This window comes from Manis pentadactyla, chromosome 18 (assembly GCF_030020395.1).
Source record: "Manis pentadactyla isolate mManPen7 chromosome 18, mManPen7.hap1, whole genome shotgun sequence".
NCBI lineage: Eukaryota > Metazoa > Chordata > Mammalia > Pholidota > Manidae > Manis > Manis pentadactyla.
In genome coordinates, this window is record NC_080036.1 from 17,510,921 (window position 1) to 17,535,286 (window position 24,366).

The 24,366-nt window shown below is 36.7% G+C and overlaps 1 protein-coding gene across 3 annotated transcripts in view; it reads left to right on the forward strand.

The window, feature by feature from the left end:
* The first annotated feature begins 405 nt into the window (after positions 1-405).
* Positions 406-24,366, forward strand: part of TTC23 (tetratricopeptide repeat domain 23) — a 100,846-nt gene continuing 76,885 nt past the window's right edge. The window contains exon 1 of one of the 3 annotated variants that reach the window (XM_036878716.2): positions 406-633. The gene's annotated coding sequence lies outside the window, so the exon portion shown is untranslated. Of the gene's footprint in view, positions 634-694; positions 850-24,366 lie in introns of those variants that run through there. The other 2 variants (XM_036878718.2, XM_036878717.2) reach the window with 2 other exon arrangements.

Consider the following 24,366-nt stretch of genomic DNA (forward strand, 5'->3'; position numbering starts at 1 on the left):
AAAGGAAATATTTTTAATGCATTAATTTAACACCCGATATTTGATCGTGAAAAATGGATCCTCTTAAAATAACTTATATCCCCTGAAATTGACACAAAAGTAGCCAACTGATTCTATGTATTAGTATATAATGTATTTCCCATGCCCACTCTTTTAAAAAGTTATCAATATTTGCCTAGTGTCAATTTTTATGTTTTGCCTCACTCAAAACAAAGAGGTGGGCATCCTCTAAACTAGTGATTTTTTAATCTTTAACAAACTTTTAAGATGAACAGGCAGCGATACCACTTTAAGAAAATCCCAAGGAAAAGACAATCCTATTTTAAAATTCCCACCTCTGGCTCCCAAGGATTGGGCTGCAAACTTCAACAAAATAATCATCTGCACTCCTTATTGGTGCATGCTCTATCATTCATGCTTCTGCCTGGAGTTTTGTGCGCTCCCAGGTTGCTTTACGGGAAAAGGCTGCTATAATTTAGTCTGGAACTGCCGCACTTCAGAGTTTTTCATGGTTATCAATCCGTATAAAGAATCACCAAACGGGTACAGCGAGAACCAACTGGCAAATCAGGCTGCGGAGACAACTGTGTAATTCACTTGAAAAAGAAACGGAGAACCTCTCATGCATACAGGGTAAATTGACAAAGGATTTTACGACAGAGAGATTTGAGAGTTAAAGAAATTTTTCCGGTTTTTCGCTAGTTTTAAAGGAGCAAGTGTCAAAAGGAAAACCAGAAAAAAATACAAGCAGGAAGAGGAGTTTTAAGAGGGTATTTTTCTCTTTAGGGTGAGGTTGGAAGAGCGTTATTCCAGATTATCAGTGAATATTTGGATGGAAAAGGGAACGAGGTAATAAGATTATAGTTTATTTTTATACCCTAAAAAGCTCTGATTTGTTAGTGTTGCTTTAAAATGATTTAGAGGACACTTAGTAATATTGTAATTCTTAAGTGAAATGAATATTTTTGTTTGTATATTATACCTATCATAATAGACAATCCATCTATTAAAAGATACGAGGAAATTAGAAGCAGCTTTGGACCTGGAATTTGTGTATATTTGCAGATTAGGAAATTCAGGAACAGATTTGCTAATGACTAAGCAAAACATAATATTGGTACTGTATATGAAGCGGAATCAATAGGGAATTAAGGAAAAATCCTTTAAAAAGAAATCTGGTATTTATACTTTCAAAATGATATTTTCATTAAAACTAAAATATAAAAGTTAAGGTAAATTTTAACAAACAAAAATAACATTAAAATTTACATTTGAAACAGCAACGTAATATTTTTTAAGGACCCAGCCATTATATAATTATAAAATATAGCATCTTAAAGATTCTAACAATAAATTCAACCAATGAAGATTCTTTCAATAATCCATAAATATAATACCTAGTGGCACATCTATACCTCTACAGAACCTAACTCATAGTAGGTATGCAATAAATACTTCTTGATGGGCCTCTGTTAACCCATATAGGGATATAATATAAAAAAAATACAGTCTCAAGAAACTCAAACTGTAGCTGGGAGAGTGAGGCTCAAAATATTTAAATTAAAATATTCTGGACAGTTCTTGATGCATACATAACTGTTACCATAGGTGCTTCAAGAGCTTAGATCCTTGGTGAGATGAAAATATTCAGGGAGAATTTCAGAATTAATACCCAGATTGGACCTGAGCAAAGGGCAAAATTTCAGTAGATAGAAAAGATGTGGCCCACTGCAATGCTACCAAATTTACTCTATGGTGTACTAGGATATCCGTTTACTCCCCTAGATATTCTAGCCCTCTTTGTAGTTAGGGGAGCAAATGAAATGTTAAAGTGACACATGTGACCGGTGGTAGTGAAAAGCTCATCCATGGTTTTCTAATCTCTCTTGGTCCGCCATGACTCCTGTTGATGGATAAACTCTAGTCAACCTGGATGTCTGAGTGACTCTATAGATCATAAATTCCCTCCCACTTCCCACTACTCCTAAGCCAAGTGGGTCTATAGTGGAGTATATATATTAACCTTATAGCCCATTCAGTCCCGACTACCTCAACTGTTAACAGGTTTTCCCCTGGGGATGTTGGCGTTTGATTTTTCTTAAGTTAAAAAAAATCCTTAATTGAATTACTGGTGGATGAGGTGTTTGGAGAGAAAAATCACTTAAGGACTAATAGGTGCCAGGCACTAAAGCCATGTGCTCTATCTATATTCATAGAGCCATAATATTAATATAAATTGGTTTCCAAGATTTGGGGGCCAATTCTCTGCCTCATTGTGTTTGGGAAAGAGGCCTGCTCTATCTTATGAAAGTCTTGTAGTCGTAAAATATATAAAAGCTAGAATTACACATAAAACTGCATTGTAATTTCATAGCTGTTTTTAAACAGCTCTAGCAAGGTGTTATTTGTATACCATAAAATTCACTCATTAAAGAGTGATTCAAGATATTTTAGGAAATTTACAGTGTTGTACAACCACCATAATATTCCAATTTTAGAAAATCTCCATCACCCTAAAAAGATACCTTGTGCCCATTCTCAGGCATTCCCCATTCCTACCACCAGACCAGGCAGTCATTAATAAACTTTGTTTCTATAGATTTGCCTTTTCCAGACATTTTATGTAAATGGAATCATAAAATTTGTGGCCATTTACATTGGCTTCTTTCACTTAACATAATGTTTTTGAGGTTTATCTGTGTTGTAACACGTTTCAGTACTTCATTCCTTTTTATCACCAAATAATATTCTGTTGTAGTATGAACAGTGACACATTTTGTTTATCCATTGATCAGTTGATGGACAATTGGATTGCTTTCAGTTTTTAGCTGTTGTAAGTAATGCTATAAAGATGTGTACAAGTTTTTGTGTGAACATATGTTTTCAATTTTCTTGGGTATATACATCTGAGTGGAATTGCTGAGTCATGTATAACTCTATGTTTAACTTTGCAGGAATTCACCCACTGCTTGATAAAGTGAATGCACAGTTTGACTTTCCACCAGTGGTGTATGAGGGTTCCAATTTCACCACATCTTCACCAACACTTCTTATTGTCTGTCTTTTTTATTATAGCTATTCTGGTGGGTTAAGTAGTTCTCACTGTAGTTTTCATTTCCATTTTCCTAAAGACTGTGATGTTGAGCATCTTCTCATGTGCTTATTGGCCTTCATATATCTTCTTTGGTAAAATGTCTATTAAAATCTTTTGCTTATTTTTTAGCTGAGTTTTTTGTCTTATTATTGAGTTGTAAGTGTTCTTTATATATTCTGGACAAAAGTCTTTTATCAAACATATGATATATCTGCACATATCTGATCAAATGTAAATGTTTATCAAATATGTGATATATTCTCCCATTTTGTGGGTTGCCTTAACTTTTGTAATGGTGTCTTTTGAAACAATAAGAGTCTTTAATTTTGACGAAGTCTAATTTATCTTTTTTCTTTTATCACTTGTGCCTTTGGTGTTGTATATAGGAAATATTTGCCTAAGTTCATACATAGTCCTATGCTTTCTAAGAGTTTTACAGTTTGAGCTCTTATTTTTAGGTCTTAGAAGCAGCTGGAGCTAATTTTTGTATATGGTATGAGGTAGGGTTCTAACTTCATTCTTTTTCACATGCATATCCAGTTATGCCAGCTTCATTTATTGAAAGGATTATTCTTTCCTCATTGAATATCTTGGCTCTCTTGTCAAAAAATAATTGACCATTAATGTAAAGGTTTATTTCTAGACTCTCAATTCTATTCCATTGATCTATATTCAAGCCTTAAGCCAGTACCACACCATTTTGACTGTAGCTTTGTAGTAAAGTTTTAAATAGGAAGCGTGAGTCCTTCAACTTTGTTCTTCATTTTTTAGATTGTTTTAGCTATTCTAGTTCTCTTGCATTTCCATATAAATTTAAGCCCAAATTATTATTTTTTTAAAGGCAACTGGAATTTTGTTAGGTATTGCTTCAAACTGATAGATCTACTTGGGGGTTATTGCTGTCTTAATAATATTAAGGCTTCTAATCTATAAGCATGGAATGTATCTCATTTATTTAGATCTTGTTTAATTTTTTTCACTTACATCATATATAATTTTCAGTATATAAGTCTTGTACTTTTGCTAAACTTATTTCTAAATATTTTTTTCTTTTTTAGATAATTATTTTTTATTGAAGGGCAGTTGACGCACAGTATTACATTACATTAGTTTTAAGTGTACAACACAGTAATAAAACATTTATATACATAATTCTAGGTTCCAGCTATCACCCTACCAAGCTGTTACAATATCTTGACTATATTCCTTATGCTATACATTACATCCTGGTTACTTATTTATTTTACCATTGGAAGTCTGTCCTTTTTTTTTTTTTTTTTTTTTTTTGTGAGGGCATCTCTCATATTTATTGATCAAATGGTTGTTAACGACAATAAAATTCTGTATAGGGGAGTCAATGCTCAATGCACAATCATTAATCCACCCCAAGCCTAATTTTCATCAGTCTCCAATCTTCTGAGGCATAACAAACAAGTTCTTACATGGAGAACAAATTCTTACATAATGAATAAGTTACATAGTGAACAGTACAAGGGCAGTCATCACAGAAACTTTCGGTTTTGCTCATGCATTATGAACTATAAACAGTCAGTTCAAATATGAATACTCATTTGGTTTTTATACTTGATTTATATGTGGATACCACATTTCTCTCTTTATTATTATTATTTTTAATAAAATGCTGAAGTGGTAGGTAGATATAAGATAAAGGTAGAAAACATAGTTTAGTGTTGTAAGAGAGCAAATGTAGATGATCAGGTGTGTGCCTGTAGACTATGTGTTAATCCAAGCTAGACAAGGGCAATAAAACATCCACGTATGGAGAAGATTTCTCTCAGAACGGGGGGGTGAGGTTCTAAGCCTCACCTCTGTTGATCCCCAATTTCTCACCTGATGACCCCCCTGCGACTGTGCCTGTCTTAGGTTGTTCCTCCCTTGAGGAATCTTACCCGTCTCTGGCTAACCAGTCATCTTCCTGGGCCATACAGGGAAATGTAAAGTTGGTAAGTGAGAGAGAAGCCTTATTGTTTGAAATGGTTAGCTTTTTATTTCTTTGCATATTTATGCCCTGTAGCTTCTATGCCCAGCATTTGTCTTGAGGTATCTTTACCACTTGGAAGAATTATGATACTCGGTAAATTTGATATGAGGCACGAATTCTATTTAAGGGTTGTAATTAGGAAGGAAGAAGAAAAGCTATAGAAGTAGCAGGTGGAAGAAAACATGGGAAGATTGATTATTTCTTTGACATATCTTCTTGTAGAGTAAATTCAGCATGTATAGGTTTTAAGCTACTACTTAAATTGCGCACACACATTAACATAATAGGAGTATAGTTACATAACCAAAGCATATCTGTAATTACCAGCCATCTCCAGTGAAACCAAGAAAACCAGTTAGGCACCTTAGGCATTTGTGAAAACTTATCTATGATATGGTGGATATTGTCCAACTGAACTTGAACAGTCTGAGAGAAATCAGACAAATTAAAACAACCCATTCCTGGGGAATGTTCACATCCCTTATGTTCTCTTAACAGTAAATAGTCTGTAGTTGTAAGATTTTGGAGCGCTACAATTTGCACTTCTCCTAATTCTTGGTTGAGTTCCAACAGTATAGATCCAGTCAAATTTGTTGTTTTACTGTATGCACAGGCCAGCTTAGATATCTCCTTCATTCCCATGGCAAGTCCAGGAGCTGGTGGGATGAGTGCATCTACAGCTGTAGCAGTGCGTGGATCTTTGTTGGGGTTTTTTGATGATCATCTTCTGGCATGAGTCTTCCAGAGAGTGCTGATGTTGGAAGTTCTCTTTCATATCGTATCTTAGTTCATTTTCGGGGTAGCCCAATTAGGCTTTGATCTTCTGTATAAACGCAAACAGACCCTTTGCCTACACTTTTATATGCCCTTTATACCCTTGTGTAGAACTCGTTGGAGGTTACCACACAGGAATTGCCCTTTTTCTTTTTGTTTTGTTTTGTTTTTGGTATCACTAATCTACACTTACATGACGAATATTATGTTTACTAGGCTCTCCCCTATACCAGGTCTCCCCTATAAACCCCTTTACAGTCACTGTCCATCAGCATAGCAAAATGTTGTAGAATCACTACTTGCCTTCTCTGTGTTGTACAGCCCTCCCCTTTCTCCCAACCCCCCATGCATGTTAATCTTAATACCCCCCGACTTCTCCCCCCCTTATCCCTCTCTACCCACCCATCCTCCCCAGTCCCTTTCCCTTTGGTACCTGTTAGTCCATTCTTGAGTTCTGTGATTCTGGTGCTGTTTTGTTCCTTCAGTTTCTCCTTTGTTCTTATATTCCACAGATAAGTGAAATCATTTGGTATTTCTCTTTCTCCGCTTGGCTTGTTTCACTGAGCATAATACCCTCCAGCTCCATCCATGTTGCTGCAAATGATTGGATTTGCCCTTTTCTTATGGCTGAGTAGTATTCCATTGTGTATATGTACCACATCTTCTTTATCCATTCATCTATCGATGGACATTTAGGTTGCTTCCAATTCTTGGCTATTGTAAATAGTGCTGCGATAAACATAGGGGTGCACTGATCTTTCTCATACTTGATTGCTGCATTCTTAGGGTAAATTCCTAGGAGTGCAATTCCTGGGTCAAATGGTAAGTCTGTTTTGAGCATTTTGATGTACCTCCATACTGCTTTCCACAATGGTTGAACTAACTTACATTCCCACCAGCAGTGTAGGAGGGTTCTCCCTTTCTCCACAGCCTGGCCAACATTTGTTGTTGTTTGTCTTTTGGATGGCAGCCATCCTTACTGGTGTGAGGTGATACCTCATTGTAGTTTTAATTTGCATTTCTCTGATAATTAACAATGTGGAGCATCTTTTCATGTGTCTGTTGGCCATCTGTATTTCTTTTTTGGAGAACTGTCTGTTCAGTTCCTATGCCCATTTTTTAATTGGGTTATTTGTTTTTTGTTTGTTGAGGCGTGTGAGCTCTTTATATATTCTGGACGTCAAGCCTTTATCGGATGTGTCATTTTAAAATATATTCTCCCATACTGTAGGGATCCTTTTTGTTCTATTGATGGTGTCTTTTGCTGTACAGAAGCTTTTCAGCTTAATATAGTCCCACTTACTCATTTTTGCTGTTGTTTTCCTTGCCCGGGGAGATATGTTCAAGAAGAGGTCACTCATGTTTATGTCTAAGAGGTTTTTGCCTATGTTTTCTTCCAAGAGTTTAATGGTTTCATGGCTTACATTCAGGTCTTTGATCCATTTTGAGTTTACTTTTGTATATGGGGTTAGACAATGGTCCAGTTTCATTCTCCTACATGTAGCTGTCCAGTTTTGCCAGCACCACCTGTTGAAGAGACTGTCATTTCGCCATTGTATGGCCATGGCTCCTTTATCAAATATTAATTGACCATATATGTCTGGGTTAATGTCTGGATTCTCTAGTCTGTTCCATTGGTCTGTGGCTCTGCTCTTGTGCCAGTACCAAATTGTCTTGATTACTATGGCTTTATAGTAGAGCTTGAAGTTGGGGAGTGAGATCCCCCCTACTTTATTCTTCTTTCTCAGGATTGCTTTGGCTATTCGGGGTCTTTGGTGTTTCCATATGAATTTTAGAACTATTTGTTCCAGTTCATTGAAGAATGTTGCTGGTAGTTTCCTAGGGATTGCATCAAATCTGTATATTGCTTTGGGCAGGATGGCCATTTTGACGATATTAATTCTTCCTAGTCACAAGCATGGGATGAGTTTTCATCTGTCAGTGTCCCCTTTAATTTCTCTTAAGAGTGACTTGTAGTTTTCAGAGTATAAGTCTTTCACTTCTTTGGTTAGGTTTATTCCTAGGTATTTTTTTTGTGTGATGTAATTGTGAATGGAGTTGTTTTCCTGATTTCTCTTTCTGTTGGTTCATTGTTAGTATATAGGAAAGCCACAGATTTCTGTGTGTTGATTTTGTATCCTGCAACTTTGCTGTATTCCGATATCAGTTCTAGTAGTTTTGGGGTGGAGTCTTTAGGGTTTTTTATGTACAGTATCATGTCATCTGCAAATAGTGACAGTTTAACTTCTTCTTTACCAATCTGGATTCCTTGTATTTCTTTGTTTTGTCTGGTTGCCGTGGCTAGGACCTCCAGTACTATGTTAAATAACAGTGGAGAGAGTGGGCATCCCTGTCTAGTTCCCGATCTCAGAGGAAATGCTTTCAGCTTCTCGCTGTTCAATATAATGTTGGCTGTGGGTTTATCATAGATGGCCTTTATTATGTTGAGGTACTTGCCCTCTATTTCCATTTTGCTTAGAGTTTTTATCATGAATGGATGTTGAACTTTCTCAAATGCTTTTTCAGCATCTATGGAGATGATCATGTGGTTTTTGTCTTTCTTTTTGTTGATGTGGTGGATGATGTTGATGGACTTTCGAATGTTGTACCATCCTTGCATCCCTGGGATGAATCCCACTTGGTCATGGTGTATGATCCTTTTAATGTATTTTTTAATTCGGTTTGCTAATATTTTGTTGAGTATTTTTGCATCTACGTTCATCAGGGATATTGGTCTGTAGTTTTCTTTTTGGTGGGGTCTTTGCCTGGTTTTGGTATTAGGGTGATGTTAGCTTCATAGAATGAGTTTGGGAGTATCCCCTCCTCCTCTATTTTTTGGAAAACTTTAAGGAGAATGGGTATTATGTGTTCCCTGTATGTCTGATAAAATTCTGAGGTAAATCCATCTGGCCCGGGGGTTTTGTTCTTTGGTAGTTTTTTTATTACCGCTTCAATTTCGTTGCCGGTAATTGGTCTGTTTAGATTTTCTGTTTCTTCCTGGGTCAATCTTGGAAGGTTGTATTTTTCTAGGAATTTGTCCATTTCTCCTAGGTTTCCCAGCTTTTTAGCATATAGGTTTTCATAGTATTCTCCAATAATTCTTTGTATTTCTGTGGGGTCCGTCGTGATTTTTCCTTTCTCGTTTCTGATACTGTTGATTTGTGTTGACTCTCTTTTCTTCTTAATAAGTCTGGCTAGAGGCTTATCTATTTTGTTTATTTTCTCGAAGAACCAGCTCTTGGTTTCATTGATTTTTGCTATTGTTTTATTCTTCTCAATTTTATTTATTTCTTCTCTGATCTTTATTATGTCCCTCCTTCTGCTGACCTTAGGCCTCATCTGTTCTTCTTTTTCCAATTTTGATAATTGTGACATTAGACCATTAATTTGGGATTGCTCTTCCTTTTTAAAATATGCTTGGATTGCTATATAGTTTCCTCTTAAGACTGCTTTTGCTGTGTCCCACAGAAGTTGGGGCTTAGTGTTGTTGTTGTCATTTGTTTCCATATATTGCTGGGTCTCCATTTTGATTTGGTCATTGATCCATTGATTATTTAGGAGCGTGTTGTTAAGCCTCCATGTGTTTGTGAGCCTCTTTGCTTTCTTTGAAGTTTATTTCTAGTTTTATGCCTTTGTGGTCTGAAAAGTTGGTTGGTAGGATTTCAATCTTTTGGAATTTTCTGAGGCTCTTTTTGTGGCCTAGTATGTGGTCTATTCTGGAGAATGTTCCATGTGCACTTGAGAAGAATGTATATCCCGCTGCTTTTGGATGTAGAGTTCTATAGATGTCTATTAGGTCCATCTGCTCTACTGTGTTGTTCAGTGCTTCCATGTCCTTACTTATTTTCTGCCCAGTGGATCTATCCTTTGGGGTGAGTGGTGTGTTGAAGTCTCCTGGAATGAATGCATTGCAGTCTATATCCGCCTTTAGTTCTGTTAGTATTTGTTTCACATATGCTGGTGCTCCTCTGTTGGGTGCATATATATTTAGAATGGTTATATCCTCTTGTTTGACTGAGCCCTTTTTCATTATGTAGTGTCCTTCTTTATCTCTTGTTACTTTCTTTGTTTTGAAGTCTATTTTGTCTGATATTAGTACTGCAACCCCTGCTTTCTTCTCACTGTTGTTTGCTTTCAATATGTTTTTCCATCCCTTGACTTTTAGTCTGTACATGTCTTTGGGTTTGAGGTGAGTTTCTTGTAAGCAGCATATAGATGGGTCTTGCTTTTTTATCCATTCTGTTACTCTGTGTCTTTTGATTGGTGCATTCAACCCATTAACATTTAGGGTGACTATTGAAAGATATGTACTTATTGCCATTGCAGGCTTTAACTTCGTGGTTACCAAAGGTTCAAGGTTAGCCTCTTTAGTATCTTACTGCCTAACTTAGCTCGCTTATTGAGCTGTTATATACACTGTCTGGAGATTCTTTTCTTCTCTCCTTTCTTGTTCCTCCTCCTCGATTCTTCATATGTTGGGTGTTTTGTGCTGTGCTCTTTCTAGGAGTGCTCCCATCTAGAGCAGTCCCTGTAAGATGTTCTGTAGAGGTGGTTTGTGGAAAGCAAATTCCCTCAGCTTTTGTTTGTCTGGGAATTGTTTAATCCCACCGTCATATTTGAAAGATAGTCGTGCTGGATACAGTATCCTTGGTTCAAGGCCCTTCTGTTTCATTGTATTAAATATATCATGCCATTCTCTTCTGGCCTGTAGGGTTTCTGTTGAGAAATCTGATGTTAGCCTGATGGGTTTCACTTTATAGGTGACCTTTTTCTCTCTAGCTGCCTTTAACACTCTTTCCTTGTCCTTGATCTTTGCCATTTTAATTATTATGTGTCTTGGTGTTGCCCTTCTTGGATCCTTTCTGTTGGGGGTTCTGTGTATTTCCGTGGTCTGTTCGATTATTTCCTCCCCCAGTTTGGGGAAGTTTTCAGCAATTACTTCTTCTAAGATACTTTCCATCTCTTTTCCCCTCTCTTCTTCTTCTGGGACCCCTATAATACGGATATTGTTCCTTTTGGATTGGTCACACAGTTCTCTTAATATTGTTTCATTCCTGGAGATCCTTTTGTCTCTCTCTATGTCATCTTCTATGCGTTCCTGTTCTCTGATTTCAATTCCATCAATGGCCTCTTGCATCCCATCCATTCTGCTTATAAACCCTTCCAGAGTTTGTTTCATTTCTGCGATCTCCTTTCTGGCATCTGTGATCTCCTTCCGGACTTCATCCCATTTCTCTTGCGTATTTCTCTGCATCTCTGTCAGCATGTTTATGATTCTTATTTTGAATTCTTTGTCAGGAAGACTGGTTAGGTCTGTCTCCTTCTCTGGTGTTGTCTCTGTGATCTTTGTCTGCCTGTAGCTTTGCCTTTTCATGGTGATAGGAATAGTCTGCAGAACTGGGACGAGTGACGGCTGGAAGGACTTCCTTTCTTGTTGGTTTGTGGCCCTCCTCTCCTGGGAGAACAGCAACCTCTAGTGGCTTGTGCTGCGCAGCTGCGCGCAGACAGGGCTTCTGCTTCCTGCCCGGCTGCTATGGAGTTAATCTCCGCTGTTGCTGTGGGCGTGGCCTGGCTCGGGCAGCTGCTCCAAAATGGTGGAGTCGCGTTGGAGGGGGAGCAGCAGGGAGGCTATTTATCTCCGTAAGGGGCCTCCCTGCTCCCTGCAGCCCAGGGGTTAGGGTGCCCAGAGATCCCGGAGTCCCTACCTCTGGATTAAGTGACCCGCCCTGCCCCTTTAAGACTTCCAAAAAGCACCTGCCAAAACAAAACAATGACCACCAAAAAAAAAAAAAAGAAAATAATTTTTAAATTAAAAAAAAAAAAAATTTTTTTAAATTAAAAAAAAATGTGGTCGCTCGTTCTTCTTTATTCTCCAGTGCCAGCCTGAGGCCTCTGCTCACTGGTCTTGCTGCCCTGTTTCCCTAGTATTGGGGTCCCTATCCCTTTAAGACTTCCAAAAAGCCCTCGCCAAAACAAAACAGCAAAAAAGCAAAAAAAAAAGAAAATGGTCTCTCGCTTTTCTTATGTCCTCCAGCGCCAGGCCTCCATTACCCGCTCACTGTTCTTGCTGCCCTGTTTCCCTAGTATCCAGGGCCCCGTGCACACACTGTGTCTGCACTCTGGCCCGGATGGCTGGGGCTGGGTGCTCGGCAGCCCTGGGCTCCGTCTCCCTCCCGCTCTGCCTGCTCTTCTCCCGCCGGGAGCTGGGGGGAGGGGCGCTCGGCTCCCGCGGGGCCGGGGCTTGTATCTTACCCCCTTCGCGAGGCGCTGGGTTCTCTCAGGTGCGGATGTGGTCTGGATATTGTCCTGTGTCCTCTGGTCTTTATTCTAGGAAGGGTTGTCTTTGTTATATTTTCATAGATATATGTTGTTTTGGGAGGAGATTTCCACTGCTCTACTCACGCCGCCATCTTCCGCCCCTCCTCTATTTCTAAATATTTTATTCTTTTTGATACTATTGTGAATGACAATGTTTTCTGAACATTTCAGACTAAAAGAAATGTAATTTTTGTTTATTTTGTATCCTTTGACTTTGCTGAAATTGGTTCGTAGTTCTACTTGGGTTTTGTTGTTTTGTTTTGTCTTGTTTTTTGTTTGTGCCTATGCATGTGTATGGCTCTCTTAGAATCTTCCACGTATATGATCAAGTCATCTGATAATAAAGTTTTATTTCTCCCTTTGTTATCTGCATGCCCTGTTTGTTTTCTTGCCTTATTGCACTGGTTAGAACATATATTATGATCTTGAATACAAGTGATGAGTGCAAACATCCTTGCCTTATTTCCCATCTCAAAAGGAAAGCATTCAAACATTAACTATTAAATGATGTTAGCTTTAGTTTTTTAAAATAAAGTTTTTATCATCCCTTTATCAAGTTGAGGAAGTTTTTATCATTAATAGGTGTTGGACTGTGGCACATATTTTTTTTACATTTATCCAGATGATCATGCAGTTTTTTCTTTTAGTCTATTAATATATAGTGTATTACCTTAGTGATTTCAGATGTTAAATCAACTTTATATTCCTGGGATAAATCCCCTTTGGTCATCGTGCACAATACTTTTTGTATATTGCTAGATTTGGTTTGCTGTTATTTTGTTGAGGACTTCTTGTGTTCATATTCATCAAAGATATTGGTTTGTTGATTTCTTATGATGTCTTTGCCTCGCTTTGGTATCATAGGATGAGTTGGAAGGGATTCTCTCCTCTATTTTCTGATAGAGTTTGCAAAAGATTCATATTATTCTTCAAAGGTTTAGTAGAATTCACACTGAAACCATCTGGGTTTAGAATTAACTGTATGTAAATATTTTAAATTACTAATTTAATTTCTTTACTTGTTTTAATTCTGTTTCAATTTTCTATTTCTTTTTATTCCATTTTAGTATTCTGTATCTTTCTAAGGTGTTATCCTATTTCATAGCTTTTTAATGCCTCAGCTTACATCCAGGACAATTTGGTTTTTAACTAATATTCACATATAGTCATAATGGTGGTTATTTCCTAGAAGCCACTGCCCTGAGGGCTCCTGCTCCTCCCACAAACTTTCCTACATCTCCCCACAAGTCAGCACCCAAAGGTTAACACCTGGCATAGCAGGGGACCTCAGAAACTAGCTCCAGCATAGCTACTATCTATACAGATTGGTTGGCCTTCCTGCTATACCAGTTATTAAATTTTGAACATCACCTCTTGGAAATGGAAAACTGAGACCCTACTTTAGACGTTTCCTCCTCTGATCTGGGTCTGATCGTGTGCTTCTGCATTCTATTGGGCAGGTCTGGCAGAAGGAACAGCATTAATTGATTGGGTATATCTGACTGGCAGTTGTGGGCACTGATTGAGAGGCCTGGGAAACTTAACCCAAGGCTTGCAGGGAGAGGGTGGTTTGTGGAGCCTGGGTTGACTTCAAATGAAAATTTAACCCCCAGCTGTAGCTATTACAAAGAAAAGAAAAGTGGCTGATGATAAATATGTAGCTCAAAGTAAGTGAACTGAAGAGTGTGTCTTCAGTGTTACTATATAACACATACTGAAACACACATATTTAAAGAAGGTCACTGATTCAAATATTTCTGGGAGCTAGGCAGGTGACATGCCTCATTTCATTGATTCAGAGATGTACATTTTGGTATTCAAACATCTCTGAAGTTGGGATGTTGCAATTGATGGCAAGTTATAGTTTAATGGCAGTGTTGTTTCTTTCTTAGTGATTATAAAATAGTGGTATATCTTATAATCATTGATGGCTTAGTTAGATTAAATTCTAATTTAATGATTGGCAAGTGGCATGGGAAAATCACATTTCTCTATATGTCAGCCTTTCACTTTGAAACAGGTATGGATATAGTGATCTATTCTTTCACAGTAAGAAGAAATGACACAGGAGCAATGACAGATGGCAATTACTTTGCTACCTCTGTGTCCAGGAAGCAATAGGGAATGATGGCAACTACCATCTTACCTCCAGGGCTTCTGCTACTCCCCCGTGGTTGATTGTTGCCTGTGCTGACATAGACTCAGTGTTGACAGGTGTTCTGAGCTTTCAAAGGAAGCCAGAAATCCATAAACTAGGTCTTTATACATGTGCAACTTCCAATTTTAAAATAATGGTTCAATTTTTTTAACTGTCCAAAAAAGGAAAAAATAGGTGTATGCAAGTCAGCCTGTGAGCACTCAGATTGGAACATCTGTTTTAAGGATTCAATATTAAGAGGCATCATGAGACAAACCACTTTAAACAGTTAAGAAAAGAAAAATCAAACCAATTTCAAAGTTTAACACTAGCTTTAGAGACCCACAATAGCAAATACTGCAGGGCATGTTACTTAATGTAGCTTTTAAAATTTCATGTTTGCCTCCCCTAAATAAAAGAGGAAGTATGGCTAAATCTGTTAAGATGTTGTATTTCCTGATTATAAAAGCATGATTGCTTTTTGAAATAGAGTCTCAGGCTTCCAAAGCAAAAAACATTTGCTTCCCACTGCTGTAGACTGGCCAGTGAAAGTCAGGACGGTATGGTGGGAAACAACCAAATTTTAGAAGGTCAGGGTCTTAGACTCTGGCCATGTGACACTGGGTGAGTCATTTAGTTTCTCCCAACATCATTGTCTTCATTTATAAAATGGGAATCCTCATACCTACTTCGATTCCTCACGTAGCTGTGGTAAGAGCCACATGAGATAAAATATGTGCAAGTATGGAGTGTGATGTAAGCATCAGTTGTTGGTATATACCAAACCACATGAGTAGTTGGGACAGCATAGATTCTTGAATCTCAGGTTCCCCCTCCCAATCTACTGCTCTTTCTCTAGACCACAACACTTACTGAAATAATTGCCTCATCAGCCAATGGGAATGAATAGATGAGGAAGCTTAAGTCCAGAGCTTAACAGGAAAAAAGCCAACATCTTGGAATCTGAGATCTCTGTACAGTGGGATTTAGGCAAAGCTTAGATCTTGAACCTGAAGGATTGGCTTTTCATGTTGAAGGGCTACCCAGGCATGAGAGTTTCACCTGCATTGATCAGCCTCTGTAGCTTTCTCCTAACCTTCAGCTCGTTCCTACCTTCTCTGTTTCATATTTTCATTCTGTTTTGCTTCAGAAAGAAAAGCTCTGACTTTCTTCCTTCTTGGTGAAAACATAAAGCTCTGTTTTGGATTATTAGGGATTGGACACAGTTTACCTTAGTCACTATATCCACTCTAACTGCTTCAACACTTACCTCTAGCCATCACAAATCCTATTCGGAACTAGGCGTGGAAAAAGTTACAAATTTTTTATAAAGGAAAGGAAAAGCTATTCTATTTGAAAAGATCTGCAGACTTCTAAATTGGACATTCTTATATAAAATTTCTCCCACAACCTCCGCTGAGACCAAATTGTCTAATCAAAATGATCATTCCCCTTTATCTCTCTACTTCTGTCCATGGCGTCAGTGTGTTTTAAAAGTCAGTCAACTTTCTTTGTAAAGAGCCAAATAATGAATATTTTAGGCTTTCAGGACCACAACCTTTGCCCTTGTAGTGAGAAAGTGGCCATAGACAATATGTAAATGAATTGACAGAGCTGTGTTCCAATAAAGCTTTATTTACAAAGACAGTTGGTGGGATTTGGCCCAGGGCCATAGTGTGCCAACCCCTATTCTAAAGTCCCATTATGAAAATGTCAGTCAATGTCTGACGGTCAGACCTCCTTCTTTTTTACATCTAAGCAGCTCTCAAGTTACAATAATTATTCCTTTCACTAATTACCCTCATCCCTTCTTTCCCTTCCCTTTGCACTGCTACCGTACAGCTGAATTCATTCTGTACAGTGTTCACTCAGTGATTTTTTCAACTGGTGGGAAGGGTTGGCTGCAGAGCATACACCCACGTACTGCAGAGGTATCAGAATTTCTTGGGGGAAGTTTTAAGAAGCATGTAGAGTGTTCTCATTTTATGTTTAGGGAAAATGCCTGCCTTGTCAGAATATAAACTCGAGAAAGTAAAACTTGACGACATCTTGGATGTTGGGTCAAGGTTAAAACGGTTGTGAAACATTGCTCAAATTCAGAATTTCCCAAGGCATGCAATGTTTATAATTGGTGATGCCTAATGTTTTGTTAGGTGGACACAAACTTTTTAAATACTAATACTTATGTTTCTATTTTAATATGTATTAGGGGAAATATAGCATCAAAGTCAAGTGTCACTGATTAGCATGAAGCTGAAGTAAGTACATAGGCTTTTAAAAAGTTGTGGATTTAAAGGAAAAGTTAATATTGCAGGCAGAATACAGATATGCTAAACATCATCAGGGTGGTACTATAATATTTGAAGTTTCAAAGTCAGTGGCCACTTTCCTATGATTTCCAGTATATTTGCCTACCAACTACAGATCAGTCTCACAGGAGCATTTTTGTTTCTCTTTCTTGATTAAAACCTTCAGGGGCTTCACTACTTGCCAAATAAAGTCAATCAAACTCTTAGTTGAAATTAATGTCTTCTAAATCTCTCCCCAGCCTTCCACTTTTCCTCTACCTCACAGTCTCTCAAACATGCTCAAAGAATACCAGTTGCCTAAAATTTAATATGTGCTCCAGAAAAAGAGGAATTCATGGTCAAAAGGTATGAAAAGTGCTGCGTACTATACCCCTCTGTGGGGTGTTCACAAGGATTAAAGCACATTAAAGCCTTTGAGAAGAACTGAGATAAAGAAACTTGTCCATGTTTATCAATTTACTTGATCATAGTTTTCCTCCTTTTGTGGGACTCCTTTTGTGTTTAGTAACTTATTTCATCATCTTCATCAATAACCTTGTTTTATGTATTGTGTGTTAAGGTCTTATAGCTCTAGCTTACCACAGAGCTTGGTTTGGAAAGTGTTGCATGTGCCCATCCCCACCCAATACTACGCAGACTGAACCACTAAAGCAGGATTGCCACTAAAGCAGTCCTTACAGGGAAAATTATAGTGTTAGATTCCTATATTAAAAAAGTGCAAGGGTCTTAAATTCATTACCTTAGCTTTTACCTTCACCAACTAGAAAAAGAAAAAATTAAACTCAAAGTAAGCAGAAGAAAAGAATTGATAAAATAAATAATAAAACTAAACTCACAGATCAATAAAATAAAAATAGATAATCATAAAGAAAAGTCAATGAAACCAAAATCTGGTTCTGTTAGAACTATAACATTGATAAATCTCTAACCTGGCTAATCAGGAAAAAAGGAGAGAATATAAGTCATCAATATCAGGAATGAGAGATGATGTCACTACAAATTCTACAAATATTAAAAGGCTAATATGGGAATGTTATAAACACCTAATGCAAATAAATTTGACAACTTAGGTGAATAGTCAATTTCCTTTAAAGACACAAAATACTCAAAAGGAAATAGTTTCCCGAATAGCCCTAAAATTATTAAAGACACTGCATCTGTATTCTTAAGACCTTACAGAAAAAGAAAACTCCAGGCCTAGATGGTTTCACTAGTGAATGCTACCAGATATTTAAGGAAAATATAATACCAAGTCCATACAACCTCTTCCACAAAATTGACAAAGAGAATATTTCATAAGTCATTTTATGAGACCATGATGCCAAAACAAGACAATTATAAGAAAACTGCAGATCAATATCCTCAGGTACATAGATGCAAAACTTCAAAACAATATTTTAGCAAATGAAACACAAATATATAAAAGGGAAAATATATCGTGACTAAGTAGAGTATATCTCAGGAATGCAAGATTGGTTTCACATTCAAAAAGCAACCAATGTAATTCACAATATTACTAAACTAAAAGAGGAAAACTTTATGGTCATCTTGATAAACACACAAAAAGAACCTGACAAAATCTAACATCCATTTCTGATAAAAAATTTTATCAGAGTAGGAATGGAGTTATACTTCCTCAACCTGATAAAGGGCCTCTATGAAAACCTACATCCAGCATTAGACTTATTGGTGAAAGACTGAATGCTGTCCCTCTAAGATCAGAAATAAGACAAGGAGGCTCAATCTCAACATTTCTATTTAACACTGTCCTGGAGTTTCCAGACAGTTAATCAATTAAGAAAAAGAAATAAAAGACAACCAAATCAGAAAGGAAGAAGCAAAACTGCCTTTATTCACATAGTATATCTCTGTTATCATCTGTGTAGAAAGTCTGATAGAAAATACAAGAAAATCCAGAATAAACGAGTTTGATAAGGTTGTAGGATACAAGAGTGCTATACAAAAATTGTATGTCTATATATTAGCAATGGACCACCAAACTGAAATTAAAATACACTACTATGTATAACTATGTATAATAGCATCACAAAAAATGAAACAAATGTAAAAATCTGCCAAAAGATGAGTATGACTTATACAGTTAAAACTACAAAACACAGCTGAGAGAAATTAAAGACCTAAATGTGTGCCATGTTTGAGCTGGACGACTCAAAATTGTTAAGATGTCAATTCTCCCCAAATTGATGTATAGATTCAAACCCATCCCGATCCAATTCCTGCACAGCTTTTTTTTTTTTTTTTGGTAGCAATTGACGAACTGTTTCTAAAGTTCATATGAAGATACAAAAGACCTAGAACATCCAAAACAACTTTGTAAGAACAAAGAGGATAAGTGTGACATTCTATCAATATTTATTGTAAAGCTAGAGTAACCAAGGAAGTTTGGTATTGCCAACAAGATAAACAAATAGATCCATAGAACACAATGGAGAGTCCAGAAATGGACCCCCCTACACACCCTGCATATATAAACAACTGATTGTTGACAAAACTGCAAATTCAATTCATTGGAGAAAGAACAGTCTATTCAAAATACGGTGCTAGAACAACTGGATATTCACGTTAAAAACAAAAATATCTTTGATCTATACCTCATACCATATATAAGAATTAACTCAAAATGGAAAATAGACTTTGTAGTAAAATCTTTGTGACCTTGGATTAGGCATACATTTCCTATTTCTATTTTTATTTTTTAGTGTTATTATTTATTTTATTAATTTTTTTCTGTTTACTTTGAGTTTAATTTGTTCTTTTTCTAGTTGCTGAAGGTAAAAGCTAAGGTAATGAATTTGAGACCCTTGTACTTTTTAATATAGGCATTTAATGCTATAATTTTCCCTGTAAAGACTGCTTTAGTGGCATTCTCAATGCTTATATGTTGTTTTTTTATTTATTCAGTTCAACCTGCTTTCAGATTTCCTTTTTGTTTTCTTATTTGACCAAAGGTTTTTTAGAAGTATGTTACAGGCATACTTGAGAGACATCGTGGGTTATTCTAAGACCACCATAATAAGGCAAATATTGCAAGAAAGTGAGTCAAATGAATTTTTTGGTTTCCCAGTTACATATAAAGGTTGTATTTATTCTATACTATAGTATATTTAGTGTGCAACAGCATTATGTCTAAAAAAACAATGTGCATACCTTAATTAAAAAATACCTATTGCTAAAAACTGATAATCATCATCTGAGCTTTAAACAAGTTGTACTCTTTGTGCTTGTGGAGGGTCCTGCCTTGATGTTGATGGCTGCTGACTGATCAGGGTGGCGGTTGCTGAAGGCTGGGGTGGCTGTGACAATTTTCTTAAACTAATACAGCAATAAAGTTTGCTGCCATCAATATACTCTACCTTTCATGAATAATTTCTTTGTAGCATGCAATGTTGTTTGATAGCATTTTACCCATAGTAGAACTTCTTTCAAAAGTGGAGTCAGTTCTCCTAAACCCTGCTGCTGCTTTATCAACTAAGCTTAGGTAATATTCTAAATCCTTTGTTGTCATCTCAACAATCTTCCAGCCTCTTTACCAGGAGTAAGTTCCATCTCAAAAAATCACTTTCTGTCCTCATCCACAGGAAGTAACTCCTCATCCTTAAATCTTTATCATGAGATTGCAGCAAGTAAGTCACAAGTCACATCTTCAGGCTTTCCTTCTAATTCTACATCACTTGCTGTTTCCACCAAATCTGCACTTACTTCCTCTACTTAAGTCTTGTATCCCTCAAAGTTACCCATGAAGGTTGAGATCAACTTCTTCCAAATTCCTGTCAATGTTGATATTTTGATCTCATCTCATGAATTATGAATGTTGCTTATTTTAAGAAATAAGAATAGTGAATCCTTTCTAGGAGGTGTTCAATTTACTTTGCCCAGATCCATCACAGGAATCATTATTCATGGCGACTATAGCCTTATGAAATGTATTTCTTAAATAATAAAACTTAAAAGTAAAAATTACTCCTCAATCCATGGACTGCAGAATGGATGTTGTATTAGCAGGCATGAAAACAGCATTCACCTCATGATGAGAGCTCTTGGGTGACCAGGTGCATTGTCAATGAGCAGGAATATTTTGAAAGGAATTTTTTATTGTGAGCAGTGGATCTGAACAGTTGGCTCAAGTGTTCAATAAACCATGTTGTAAACAGATGTGCTGTCATCCAGGCTTCATTGTTCCATTTACAGAGCACAGGCAGTGTAGGTTTACCATAATTCTTAAGGGCTCTAGGATTTTCAGAATGGTAAATGAGCAATGGCTTCAACTTAATGTTACCAGCCGCATTAGCCCCTAACAAGAGAGTTAGCCTGTCCTTTGAAGCTTTGAAGCCAGGCATTGACTTCTCTCTAGCTGTGAAAGTCCTATATAGCATTTTCTTCCAGTATAAGGCTGTTTCCTCTACACTGAAAAATGTGTTGTTTAGCATAGCCACCTTCATGAATGATCTCAACCAGATCTTGTGGATCACTTGCTGTAGCTTCTACCTTAGCACCTGCACTTTTATGTTACGGAGATGGCTCTTTCCCTCAAACCTCATGAGCCAACCTCTGCTAGCTTCAAACTTTTCTTCTGCACCTTCCTCCCCTCTCTCAAACTTCACAGAACTGAAGACTTAGGGCCTTTTGCTCTGGATTAGGCTTTGTCTTATGGAAATGATGTGGCTGGTTTGGTGTTCTATCCAGACCACTAAAACTTTCTCCATATCAGCAATAAGGTGTTCTACGATCTTATCATTCATGTGCTCACAGGAGTAGCACTTTTAATCTCCTTCAAGAACTTTTCCTTTGGATTCACATTTTGGCCGACTGGTGCAAGAGGCCCAGCTTCCAGCCTGTCTTGGCTTCTGACATGCCTTCCTCACTAGGCTTAATCATTTCTAGCTTTTGATTTAAAGCGAGACGTGCAACTCTTCCTTTCCCTTGGACACCTAGGAGCCAGTGTAGGGTTATTAACTGGCCTAATTTCAGTATTGTGTCTTGGTAATAGGGAGGCCTGAGGGGAGAGAGAGAGAGAGAGACTGGGGAAAGGCAGGTCAGGGGAGCAGTCAGAACCCATACAACATTCATCAGTTAAGTTCACCATTATATGGGTACGGTTCATGACACCCCAAAACTATTACAATAGGAACTTCAAAGATCTCTGATCTAAAGGTCACCATAACAAATATAATAATAATAATAAAGAAAAAGTTTGAGATTCTGCAGGATTTTACCAAAATGTGACACAGAGAGACAATGTGAACAAATACTGTTGGAAAATGGCACAGAGAAACTTCCTTGATGCACAGTTGATGCAAACCTTTAGTTTGGAAAAAATGCAATTTATCTGCAAGCACTATAAAGTGAAGCACAATAAAACAGGGTACACCTGTGTTTAGTTTCCAAATATTTGGACATTTTCCAGAAATCTTTATGTTAATGACTTACAATATCACTTGTGGTCAGAGAATATAATTTGTATGACTTGAATTCTTACCAATTTATTGAAACTTGTTTTATGACCTACAGTAGAATCTGTCTTTGTTAATATTGGTATGCTCTTGAAAAGAATGTGTATTCTGTTCTCCTTGGGTAGATTGTTCATGTAAATGTCAAATCAAGTTGGTTGATTATGAAGTTCAAACCTTTTATGTCCTTTACTGATGTTCTGCCTACTGATGTATCAGTTATTCAGAGCAAAGTATTTAAATCTCTGACTATAATTGAGGGTCACTTAATTAACCATCACTTGGGATGGTTATGTCCTCTGGACTAGTTAATCTTTTATCATTATGAAATTACCTTCTCTACAATAATATTCTTTGCTATACAATATACTTCAATATTTATAGACACTCCAAGTTTGTTTTTGACTAATTTTAGGATATTTTTTTCCAGACTTTTATTTTTAACCTAGCTGTCTTTTTCCATTTAAAGTGAATTTCTTGTAGGCAACATATAGTTTGGTTTACAGTTTTATCTGTTTTACCAATGCCAACCTCTTAATTGGGATGTTTAGACCATTTGCATGTAATGTGCTTATTGATATAGTTAGATTTCAATCTATCACCTTGCTATTTATTTTCTATTCATCTCATCGGTTCTTTGTTCCTTTTCACCTCTTTTTTCTATGTTTTATTGAATTATTTTTATTTCCTTTGTTGGCTTATTAACTATAACTCTTCATTTTGTTATTTTAATGTTTGCTATAGGGCTTATCTCAGTCCACCTTCAAGTAATATATTACACTTCACAATTCCATCCTAGTCTTTATAATACTGCTGTCGTACATTTCACTTATACATGTTATAAGTCCCACTGTACACTATTATTTTTTTGTTTAAACAGTTGATTATCTTTTAAAGTGAATTAAATAATAGGAAAACAGTCTTATATATTTGCCTGTGTAATTAACATTTCCATTTTTCTTCATTCATTGGTGCAGATCTAGATTTCCATTTGCTATCATTTTCCTTTCATCTGAAAGACTTCCTTTAATATTTTTTTGAGAATTGAACATCTGCTGGTGATGAATTCGTTCAGATTCCATTTTTGAAAGACATTTTCACTGGTTCAGAATTTTAACCTGAAAACTACCCCCTACACACACACACACACACATGCCCCCATCCACATACTATAAATATGTTATTTCATCTTTTCCTCAGGTGCTTTCTCCTCCAAGAAATCTACTGTCATTCTTTTCTTTTTTGTTATACTAATGTACCTTTCTTTCTAACTACTACTAAGATTTTTCTCTTAATCATGGTGTAGTTTTCTTTATATTTCTTTTGTTTAGTGTTCATTGAGCTTCTCAGATCTCTGACTTTGTACTTTTCCTTAAATCTGGAAAAGTTTTGGCTATTATGTCTTCAAATATTTCTTCTGTCTTCATTACAATTTTCTTTCCTTTAGGGACTCAAATTACATATATATTAGACAACTTGAAGTTGTTTCACAGCTCACTGATTTTTGTTTTTAACATTGTATTGCTCTGGCTGCAAATTCACTCACCTCTTCATCTGTAATATCTAATTTGTCATTAATCCCATCTAGTGTATTTTTCATTTCACAAATAATTTTCAAATCTAGAAGTTCAATTTGGGTCTTTTTTTGTATCTTCCATGTCTCTACTTTAAACTTTTTTAACATATGGAATACAACCTCTACTTAACTTTTGGAATATACAGAATACAATTATAATAACTATTTTACTTTCTCTATGAACTTAACATCTGTGTCAGTTCTGAGTCAATTTTGATTGATTATTCTTCCCGTTATGGCATCTTTTCCTGCCTCTTTGCATGCCTGGTAATCTCTGACTGAGTGTTTTACCAAGTTGGGTGCTGGCTTTTTTTTGTACAGGCATACCTTGTTTTTTTGCTCTTCATTTTACTGTGCTTCACAGATATTGCATTGTATGTCCCAGAACCTTTCTCAAAGCATTAAGTGGGGCAATCATGGGTTCACTTTGTTTCTTTTATCCATCTCTCAGGACTCTCTTTGTTTTTAACATTGGTCCTTTCTCTTGAAAGTCATCATCACGTAACATTTTTGTCCTGTGGGTTGTTTTTCTGTTTGTTTTTTTGTTTTTTTTTGATTGGTTGGTTATTTCAAGCAAGAGGATAAATCTGGGTCCTATTACTCCATCTTGGCAAAGAAAGAGAAACAAGTCATTTTTTTCCTGCATCAAGGTCATTTGGGGTTCAACAGATCTAATCTGGGCTCTTTG